Source organism: Trichosurus vulpecula, chromosome 6 (genome assembly GCF_011100635.1).
Source record: "Trichosurus vulpecula isolate mTriVul1 chromosome 6, mTriVul1.pri, whole genome shotgun sequence".
In the NCBI taxonomy this organism is placed as follows: domain Eukaryota; kingdom Metazoa; phylum Chordata; class Mammalia; order Diprotodontia; family Phalangeridae; genus Trichosurus; species Trichosurus vulpecula.
Window position 1 is genome coordinate 80,555,186 of NC_050578.1, and position 11,754 is coordinate 80,566,939.

Genomic DNA, 11,754 nt, shown 5'->3' on the forward strand with positions numbered 1-11,754 from the left:
GGATATGTTTCACTTATTATTTTTTTAATTAATCAAAAATTAATTTTTCCCCTTCCAATGTCCCCTACTCACTGGAGGAAAAAAAGAAAGAGAGAACCCCCATTTATATAAACACAGTCAAGCAAAACATATTTCCATGTTGGCAACCTACAAAAATGCCTTCTGTTTTCTCCATTTTAATCCATCTTCTCTCATCGTAGAGGTAAGTAAGCCATGTTCTTTATCAGTCCTCTATAACAATTGTGGTTCATCATTTAGCTACTTAGAGTTATGTCTTTCAAAATTGTTAATTTTTACAAAATTTATGTTTTAGTACAAATTGTGCTAGTTCTGCTCATTTCACTGTGCATCAGTTCATAGAAATCTTTCCATTTTCTCTTTGAAATCATCTTTTCCTCATTATATATAGATATATATGATATATATCTATATATATTTATTATAGTTTTCAACTAATTCATACCCAACAATTTGTTCAGCCATTCCCCAATTATTTTCTAGCAATTTTGCATTGCTCTCTTACTTTCTAGTAGTATTCATATTAAATCAAAATCAAAAGACTTGGAGTGGGGAATTAATGAAGACACAAGGGATATGCTTGTAAGACAGGCCAAGAACATATAATCTAAGACAGGGGTATCAAACACACAGCCTTTGGACACTTCTGAGTATGGTCTGAACCGGATTAAAATTTCATTGGAAAATATTGAACAAAATAAATAAAAATTCAATAAAATCATGGTAACTCTACATTTTGATATTTGTCATGTTGAGTGTCCCCCATTTCTATTTGAGTTTGATACTACTGAACTAGGGTCCTTGGCCTACCTAAAAATCATGACCAAAACAAAAAGAAGCTTACATACAAACTTTCAAGAAATCGTAAAGGAACACTATCCATATCTATTAGAATTTCCAATTCTAGAAGGAAAAATAGAAAGAATCTACCAGTTACCTCCTAAAAGCAAACCTAAAATGAGAAATTCCAGGAACATTGTAGCCAAACTCCAAAATTTCCAGGTCAAAGAAAAAATAAATCAAACAATCAGAAATAAATAGTGGAGGTACCAAGTAATGACAGTCAATATCACATAAGCCTTTGAACTACCACTATAATGTAAAGGAGAGCTTGCGATACAATATTTCAAAAGATAAATGACAGAGGCTTCCAACCAAGACCAACTTTACCTGCAAAACCAGACTTCTAATAGAATAGAGGACTCACAAGCATTCCTGATGCACAGATTATAGTTGGAGTAGAAACCTTGAAATGTAAATATTTCAAAAGAAAACTAGAAAGATAAAACATCTGAACATTTGGAAAGGGCTATGCAATGATGAAGTTCTTACGTTCTAATAGGGGAGAAGAAATGACTGATTCTGCCTTCCAAATCTCAGGAAGGCAGGGCTGGTTTGATAATAGAAAACCTATTAACTTAAAAGATATTTTAAATAGCAAAAACAATAAAAGTCACCTATAGATGCTTTAAAAAAAGCTTTTGACAAAATATAATACCTATTGAGATGTAAAAAAACTTAAGTAAACATGGGAATAAATGGAATTTTTCTTAATATGGTAAAAGCAGTGATTGAACCTTGACAGCTGGCCCAAGGAGTCAGAAGCCTCTTGGAGACCTGAGACTGATCACAGAAAGGGAACTTAGAAAGGTGGGTGAGACTGACAAAGTTCTATACCTAAAATAATTCTTTCTACTATCTGTAATATTAAGCATGGTCTTACTCTCACCGACCTTTTTTTTTGTTTACTAGACTTTCAGTGGGGGATAAGGAGGAAAATGGTTAGACTCTTTCTCTCTAACTTCAGAACTCTGGCTAGGTTGGAGATTACAGAGATAAATACAGACAAGAAAAGAAAAGAACTCTCTGGTTTGTGGAAATTTATGGCATTATAAACTAATTAGAGCCTAAAATTTATTTTTAAAATGTGATATCTGTATTGTTAATTTCCAAATTATGGTTTAAAATTTTTTTGTAACTGCTAAAACATTTTAGTGGATTTTTTGGAGGTTTGCAGCCAGGATTAAGTTTAAACACAAACAACAAACACCTTTCTCCCCTTCCTGGAGGGTGATAGATGTATTTATTGTTCTAGTAGAAAGTTATTTCACCTATTAGAAAATAAGCAGAACTAAGGCTAGTTTGAAATGATTCAATTGAATTTAAATTGTTTAGGTAAATTAGTAGCAAAGTCATCTAAATTAAAATGGACTATATAACTCCTGAGGTAAAAGTTTAGCAATTAATTGTGAGAGGAAAAATAACTGAGAAAGAAAAAAAAACGAGAGAGAATGGATAGAATATTTAAAAAAAAAAGTAGAGGCCTTTTGCACTGACAGTGTGAATGTGAAGTAAGGATCTGGAGTTTTGGAAAGTGGTTTGAGAAGGTTTTGATCCCACTGAGATAAAAAAGAAGTGAGAAACTTTTTGGAGAAGTGCCTGTTAGCAATTTCAGATAGACAGTGTTCTATCAAGTTATAACATTTATGAAATGGAAATTATAGAAATAACTGTGCAACATGGAATTATTTGAGTATAGCATATTAGAATTTTGTCCTTGAAAGACCACTAGAAAGGCTTGTTCCAATCATTAGAGCCTCCTGGGTTCCAAAAAGAGGGAAACAGGAATGTGAGACTGTCACCATTTATCTCTGAAAGTGACCTAATGCAAAGCAGTTGAGGAATTTGAGGAATTCACAGCAAATGGCCCTTGGGAAAATTGAGTATTTCAATGTTTGCCATTTGTGATTGTAAATCCAAATTTGATTTAATTGAAGTTTGTCTGAAACTAAATTATAATGTGGTCTCATTTAAATAGCTATATATTCTCCTATTAGGATATTTGCAGTAAAGCAGAACTCCATGTAAAATGCATTTGATATTTGACATTAAGACAATATGCTTGGAAACTGTATGGATCCAGAAAACTGAGTTCAAAACCAGTCTCAGATACTAGCTGTGTGACTTTGAGCAAGTCACTTCACTCTGGATTCCTCAGTTTTCTCACTGTAGAATGGGGATAATAGCACCTTTCTCCCAGGGTTATTATGAGGATCAAATGACATAATAATTGTAAAGTGCTTAGCACAGTGCCTGGAGCATAGGAAGTGCCATATAAAGTATGGTTACTCTATACTGGCCTTTTAATGTGATTGATATAGAATGCCAAATTGGTAGATAGTGATTCTACATAAGAGGATTCAGCATGCATTCAACTGAACTAATATTATTTGACTGGCAAAAAGCTTTGTGTTGTTTTTTAAATCTATAATAATGTTAATGTTATTGTTAGACTTCTAAGTTTTCTTGTATTATGATTTTGGGGAAACTATTGTATAAGAAAAGCTATTAATTTGAAAAAAATATAACTAGAGGGTGATACAATTATATTATTAGAAGATTAACTTCTCTTAATCTGGAAGCTATTAGATTATGAATTGAGCTGGTGTTTGAAAGCTGTTAAGTATTTAATCGGGTATCTTTTGGTTTAAAATGGATAATAACTTACTGTTGGTGAAACTGTAGTATGCTCACAATATTGGTGAACCTCCAGAATGTGATTATTGTTAATTCCTAATGAATTCTGCTCCAGGATGGATTTAAACTAGAAAAGATAAAATAAGGACTTTTGAGTGCTTGTATCTCCTTTAATGTGCTTATTGTTAATTGTTATTACAATAACATGAGAAAAACAATAACAGCCTGACCCTAAGCTATGATTAATTATATTTTGCTATTTGGGGTGAAATCTCTGGGAAAGCAATTTGATATTATCTTGAGTTTTGATATCAGGTATGATTGTCTCAATTGTCATTAAGCCGATAGTCTGCCGTTCAAGGGAAAAGCTATGTGCTGCTCTCTGTCTCTCTGTCTCTCTATCTCTCTGTCTCTTTGTCTCTCTCTTTGTCCCTCTCACTGTCTTTTCCCTCCGTCTGTCTTTCTCTGTCTGTCTGTCTGTCTCTTTGTCTGTCTCTCTGTCTCTGTCTGTGTCTCTGTCCCTCTCTCTCTCTCTCTCTCTCTCTCTCTCTCTCTCTCTCTCTCTCTCTCTCTCTCTCTCTCTCTCTTTCTCCCCCCTTCCTTCCTTTCCCTCCCAAGTGACCTAATAAATTTCTTTCCAAAACGATTTCAGATTTGGGGGCTTGTTCTTTCAAGCGATATATGTAATGAGATAACCTAGAATAACAGGATAAACTTGCCTCAGTCCCTTACTATCTGTAAGGGCCCTAGGCAAGTCATTTAACCTTTGCCTGGGCTTCCTCATTTATAAAATGAGGATAGCAATAGTATATACCTCACCAGGTTGTTGTGAGAATCAAATAAGGCAACATGTACAGTACTTTGCACACCTTAAAGCACTATATACAAACTACTACTTATTATTATTGTCATTTCCAATAATCTCAAGGATTTAAGGATTATCACCGCTATCATTTGATATAGTTCTTAAAAAATATAGCTTTAGCGAGAAGTGAAGGAAAGGAAATTAAGGGAATAAGCTTAGGCAAAGAAGAAATAAAACTATAGCTTTCTGCACATGATATAATGGTCTGTGTAGAAAACCCTAAAGAGACAAATGAAACTAAGTGAAACTAACTTCCATAGCCTTTCAGAATATGAAATTAACCCATATAAATCATTGACATTTCTATACATTACCAACAAAACTCAACAGGTAGAGGTAGAAAAAGAAATTCCATTCAAATTAACTGCAGAATATATAAAATATTTGGGAATCTGCCTACCAATACGGGCATAGCAACTATATAAATACAACTACAAAACAGTTTTTACAGAAATAAAGATAGCCTTAAATAAATAGAGAAATATTAATTGCTCATGGTATGCCACATCAGTATAATAAAAATGATTTATTCAGTGCTATACCAATAAAACAACTAAAGGATTCCTCTATAAGGCCAGAAAAATAATAAGATAATAATAATTAATAAATAAAAATAAGAAAATAATAAATTCAGTTGATGGGGGAAATATGATTGAGAGTATCAAGGGAAATAATGAAAAACATATGAACGGAGGATAGATTTCAAACTATGCTATAAAGCAATAGTTCTCAAAAGTATTCGGTATTGGTTAAAAAACTGAGGTCAATCAAAGGACCACAGCAAGCATACACAGAAGCAATACACAGAAGCAAATGAACCTAGTAGCCTAGAGTTTGATAGATGCCAAGATCTAGTTAGTGGGGAAGGACTCCGTTTATGAAAAAATGGGAAAATTTGGAAGTGGTGTGGTAGAAATTAGGTTTAGATCAACATCCCACACCATATACAAAGCAAGCCATAAATAGATACATGAATTAAATACGGAAGGTCATATAACAAATCAAGTAGAGCAGCAAGGAAGGAAATATTTTTTGCAAGTACAAAGAGGGGAAGAGTTCCTGATCAACAAGGAATAATATATCACAGAAGATAAAATGGATAACTTTGATTACATAAAATTAAAAAGGTTTTACACAAACAAAATGAATGCAACTTAATTAGGAAAAAAGGTATAAGAGCTATGAATTGGTCTCACCATTCTTGAAAGTAATTTGGAACTGACCCCCCCAAAATAAAATATGTATATCCTTTAGTTCACTAATAGGCCTATATCCCCAAAGAAATCCGAGAAAGAAAAAAAGGACCCATATATGCAAATATATTTACAGCAGCTCTTTTTATTAGAATAGAGAATTGGAAATGAAGCAGGTACCCATCAATTGAAGAATAGCTAAACTAATTATGATATATGAGTGTAATGGAACATTATTGTGCCATAAGAAATGACCAAAGGAGATAGCTACTAAGAAATCTGCCAAGATATAAATGAACTATTGGAGAGTGAAGTGAGCAGAATCAGGAGAATAATTTATATAATAATATCACCGTTGTAAAGACCAACAACTTTGAAAGACTTAAAAAAATCTAGTATGATGACAAAACATGCTCTCTACTCCCTGACAGAGGTGAAGGACTCAAGGCAAAGGAGATATATACCTTTTCATAGAAGACTAAGTTGAAAATTGTTTTACTTGACTATACATATTCATTTCAAAGTTCCCCTCTACTAGCGGGGAGAGGAGAGAGGGAAATGGAGTTAGTGACAGGATTGCCAGAAAAGGAAAAGCAATGGAAGAAAAGAGGGATATTGAAGAATTTTTTAGTCAACAGAAAAGAGCAGAAGGAAACCCCAAAGGTAATAGGACAGGACAGCTTTGAAAATTACACATCAAATTCATTGAATACTTAAAAGTTAAAGCAAACACTCTACAAAGAGACTCATAATTTCATGTTTAATATTTTTCTGTACTGTTTTGTATATTGGATTGTTCATTTTATTTGATGTTTGTTAAGCTCAGGAAAAATTTTAAAGAAAAAAAGGAGAGACGTAGGATGCTAGCTTGAGGGTGTAGTAGGGGCTAATGAAAAATGTTTTAAGGCAAGTCTAAATGTAGTAGGAAAGGAAATAGTAGATAGGGAGAAGTTCAAAATTAGGGAGAGAAGGGAGATTATTAAAGAGACTGCTAGAGAAAGTGGGATAGGATGGGATGGGATGGGATGGGATGGGATGGGATGGGATGGGATGGGATGGGATGGGATGGGATGGAATGGGATGGGATGGGATGGGATGGGATGGGATGGGATGGGATGGGATGGGATGGGATGGGATGGGATGGGATGGAATGGGAGGGATGGGAAGAAGGGTGTATGAAGGAGGGCCAGTCTTGGCAAGGAGAAGGGTTACCTCATCATCAGATATCAAAGAAAGAGGAAAGGAGAAAATGAGTAATGATGTCAAGACATTTTAAGATGAAGAAAAGGGAAGAAGGGGGAGCTCATGGTGAATAATCTGAATTGTGAGTTACTATTTCATATTTAAGTCTTTGTCAGTACATATTATGAGTCTTTTGCATTATAAATGTCTCTTTTATGTGGAAGAAATAGCTGTTCTGTACCAAAATAAACAAAAAACCAAAACCCGGCTTCTATCATCATTGTTCAACTGAAACTGTTCTCTCCAAGTTTACCAATGGTCTTTTAATTGCCGTATCTTATAATTTTTTTCTCAGTCCTTAACTTTTTTGATTTCATTTCCTTCTTCCTAGACATTTTCTCCTCCATTGGTATTCACAACACTTCTCTTTCCTGGTTCTCTTCCTACCTGTCTGCCATTCTTTCTCAATTTCCTTTACTGAATGATCATCTTGTCTGACACTTGAAGAGGAATATTCCCCCAGGACTCTGGCCTAGGCCCTCTTTTCTTCTTTCTCTACATTCCATCTTAATGATGTCATCAGCTCCTATGGGTCCAGCTACCACCTCTCTGCAGATGACTCCCAAATCTAGATTTTCAACTCTAATCTCTTTCCCAAAATCAAGTCTCACTTACCGTTTACTACTTAGATATCCCATAGGCAGCTTAACTTTAATATATTCAAAATACCTTTGTTGCCTTTCCTCTGAAATCTGTTCTCTTCTCAACATAATTATTTCTGCCAAGGACACCATTCTCCTACCTGGAATGTGCTCTGATTCTCACCACTGGCTTCTAAAATCGCTAGCTCCCTTTGAAATTTAGCCTAGCTATAGCCCTCTGAAGCCAGGGTCCCTAATTAGGGCCCATGAATTTCACACACACACACACACACACACACATTTGTGTGTGTGGTTGTTCAGTCATTTTCAGTCACGTCTGACTCTTTGTTAATCCCATTTGGAGTTTTCTTGGCAGAGACACTGGAGTGGTTTGCCATTTCCTTCTCCAGATCATTTTACCAATGAGGAAACTGCGGCAAACAGGGTTAAGTGACTTGCCCAAGGTCACACAGCTAATAAGTGTCTGAGGCCAGATTTGACCTCAGGAAGATGAGTCTTCCTAACTCCAGGCCCAGTATTCTATCCACTGTGCTATCTAACTTTGTGTATATGTGTATTCATAATTATATTTCAATATAATTTGTCCTTTTGTGATAGTATGTGTTTCATTTATGACTGATTGAATGGCATTTTAGTCCCTCCCCCCATAGAATGAAAGCCCTTTAAGGACAAATACTGCTTCATTTCTGTCTTCATGTTCTCAGCACATAGTAGGTCCATAATAAACACTTATTCAGTGAATGAATGAATGATATCAAGCTTCTCTCTGAAACAAAGGCCCACCAACATTCTCTATTATCAGTTTTTCTTCTGGTGACACTGTATGGCTGCAAATCATGCTATCCCACAGTCTCCAATGGTTTAAAGCTTTATTCACCCAAAGGGCAATGGAGATACATGGTGGGATGAATAAGCCGCAATATGTTACCCAGGAAGAAATACACAAAAGTGTAACAGGTCTCATGAGAGACATATGAGAGGAAGAGGAGGTAGGCTAACCATGCAGCTAGGGCAAGGGATAACCTAGGAACAGTCCATCTGCTCCTCTCCCAGACATGCAATATTCAAAGACTTAGAGGAAGGCCCCTAGGGTGTTGGATGGCTCCTGTGGAGAATTTGTGGGAGGCCATTGAACAGAATAGGACAAGATGTGAACATGGGGATGCAGGTTATCTGCATGGGAATATCCATAATGTACATTACAGAACTGAGGTAGAGACAGAATGAGATAATTTCTACCAAGTCATCAAATATTACTAAGTACCTGCTATGTTCCAGGTACTATGCAAAGTCATTGGGATACAAAAAAAGGCAAAAAACAGTCTTTGCTCTCAAGGAACTCACTATCTAATTGAAGGATATACCATGCAAAGAACTATGGACAAACAAGTTATGTTCGGGATAAATTAGAAATAATCAACAGAGGGAAGGCAATATCATCAAGAGGGATGGGGGAAAACTTCCTATCAAAGGTGGAGTTTTAGCCAAGACTTGAAGAAAACTAGGAGTTTGAGATGAGGAAGGGAAGAATGGGAAATGGTCAGTGAAAAAGCCTAGAGTCAAGAGATAGAGTGTCTTGTGCAAGGAAAAGGAAGGAAGGAAGGAACGGAGGAAGGGAGGAAAAAAGAAGAATGGAAGGGAGGGAAGGAGAGAGAGGGGAAAGGAGGGAAAGAGGAAAGGAGGGAGAGAGGAAGGAAAGTAGGAAAGATGTGAGAAACGAAGAGAAGGAGGGAGGAAGGAAAGGAAGAAGGAAGGAAGGGAGGGAGGAAGAAAAGGAGGGAAGAAGGCAGGAAAGAAGGAAGAAAGAAAGGAAGGGAGGAAAAGAAGGAAGGAAAAGGGGACAGAGAAAAGTAAGAAAGGAAGAAGGGATGGGAGAAGGGAGAGAAGGGGAGGAAAGGATACAAGAATTTATTAAGCATATACTATGTACCAGGCACTGTGTAAAGTACTTTATAAATATTATGTCATTTGATCCTCACAACAAATCTGAAAGGTAGGTGCTATTATCATCTGTATTTTACAGTTGAGAAAACTAAGGCAGAGTTAAGTGACCTGCCCAGGGTCACACAGCTAGTAAATATCTGAGGACAGAGTTTATATTTGATCCTGGAGATAATAAGGAGCCACTAGAGTTTAATGAATGGGGGGAGGGGTGAACTCTATCATTATCAGCACCAGCACTGATCCTACCAAGAGTTTTTTTGAGAATAATGAGAAACTTTCTAATTGTCTTCTCATATATTTGATGAGGGGAGGGGAAGGAATCTTTAAATCCCTTTTTTCATGGGAAGTAAACAATATGTTAAATAACTGTCCCTTTATCTTGAGAGTCCATCAGAACTCACTGTTCTAGTCTAAAATAGACTTGGATTTTCCCCAGAGGGAAAATTTGGCCAGTCAGTGTTAAGAAAAAATGAAGTACTTTGAGGTCAAAAAAGTTCTCTGTTTATGACAATTTCACATTCTTGCTTTATAGGTCCCTCACATTGCATCTCCCATGAATGCCTGGCTTCCTCTGTGTGGCAATTTCCAGATTTGACTTTTAACTCTAGTTTCCACTTCCCTGTTTAAATTTTCTCATTTCCCTTTTCAGTTTCCCCAGCATACATGCCTAAAGTAACATTATCGAGGATATGAAATTAATTGGCAATAGTGGCTGAGTCACTAGGGCTGGGTGAGTTAATGTATGTCAACTTCCTATTTTCTATTATTTCATCCCTCTTGTTGGAGGAACCATCAGCTGTCAATTTCCCGTTTTGTGCTACCTTGATTAATCTGACGGCAGACCACCCTCATTTCCCTTCCCCTTCCTGCTCCCTCCTTTTGGTCATTTCTTGCAACTATACAGACAAGATATATCCCAGACAAATTAGAAATAAATCATATTCTATTACATTCTAAGAGGTTCCCTCTTTTTTTCTACTCAGGAAATCTGTGATTATATGGAAACAAAGGTTACTTGTTACCTTTCCAAATGAGAGAGACCCTCTCACTTTAGGACTCCATCATGGATCTAAGATATGGGTTCATTCTTGTTCTTTTGTTTGCTCATAAATCTGCTGTCAGGGGCAATCTTGCTGTCATTGTCACTGACTCCAAGTCATTGCCAATTAATCCCTACTGGGAGGGGCCTCCAGGTCATGGAATCTGAATAGGAAGCCACAGGTAGCCAAAGCCACATTCCATGCAGTGAGCTAAAGAAAGCCACCTGGAAAGTAGATAATCAGAAGACATGTTTCAAAGATACCTTCAGAAGTGTATTTCAAAGCAGTATTTCCTAACTCCTAATAATGGAGAAATGATAACAATAGGCTACAGAAGATGAATAGTCTGGTTTGAACAAAGGCATCCTGGTGACTTAGAGTCTGCAAACACTGCATTCAAAGGTCAGCCTATCCAGGCAAAGGAAACTGTGAGTAACATCAGACTTCTCAATTATATTCACATATCTATGAATTATACCACTGTCACAGTAGCTGTGCATAGGTCCCTAAGGCTTCAGTTCTATAAGATATGACCCACTGAGTCTATCAGACTATTTCAGCTTTAAATCATCACTATAAATAATGAGACTGGCATGCCCTGGACCCCACAACCAGATAAGTATCTAGGTAAAGCTGTGGTTAGAAAACTGAACCTGGAGTAAAGAAGACCTGAGTTCAAATCCAGCTTTAGATACTTACTAGATATGTGACCTAGGCAAATCACTTAACCTCTTTCTGCCTCAGCTTCCACAACTGTAAAATGGGGAGATATCAGATGAGATATCAGTAAAGGACTTTGTAGATCTTAAAGGGCTATATAAATACTACCTTAAGTAAAAATAGACAGGCATAGGCTGGTTGGTTGTTCTTTTAATTACTAATTATGCTGTGATCACAGTGAAAAGAATATTGACTTTAGAACTGATAAGCCCGAGTTCAAATTCTGCTTCTGAAACTTACTAGTTATGTGAAGTGTAACTATTTGACCACAATGCTCCTCAGTTTCTTCATTTTTAAGATAGTTATTAACAATATTTGTTTCATTCACCTCTGAGGGTTGTTGTGGAGTTTTGCTGATGTTAAGATGTATAAAAGTGTGAATTATAAACATTATTATTACACAATGCTAAAGTCTCAACCATTCTCTTCCTGTGACATGTGAACATCGCAGGTACCAGGACACAACTTTGGCTGACCGATCATGTGAAGAGTATCAAGGCAACATTTTGTAAAATAGCCTGTTATAGAAAATATCTTATCTATAGTGCTTTATGGAGGAAGTTGCTAACATGATGAAATTCCCCTTTTCTCCAAATAAGGATGGGGAAAGGATCAAGTTTTGACACCGGGAATTCCCCATCTCTTCAGTAAAT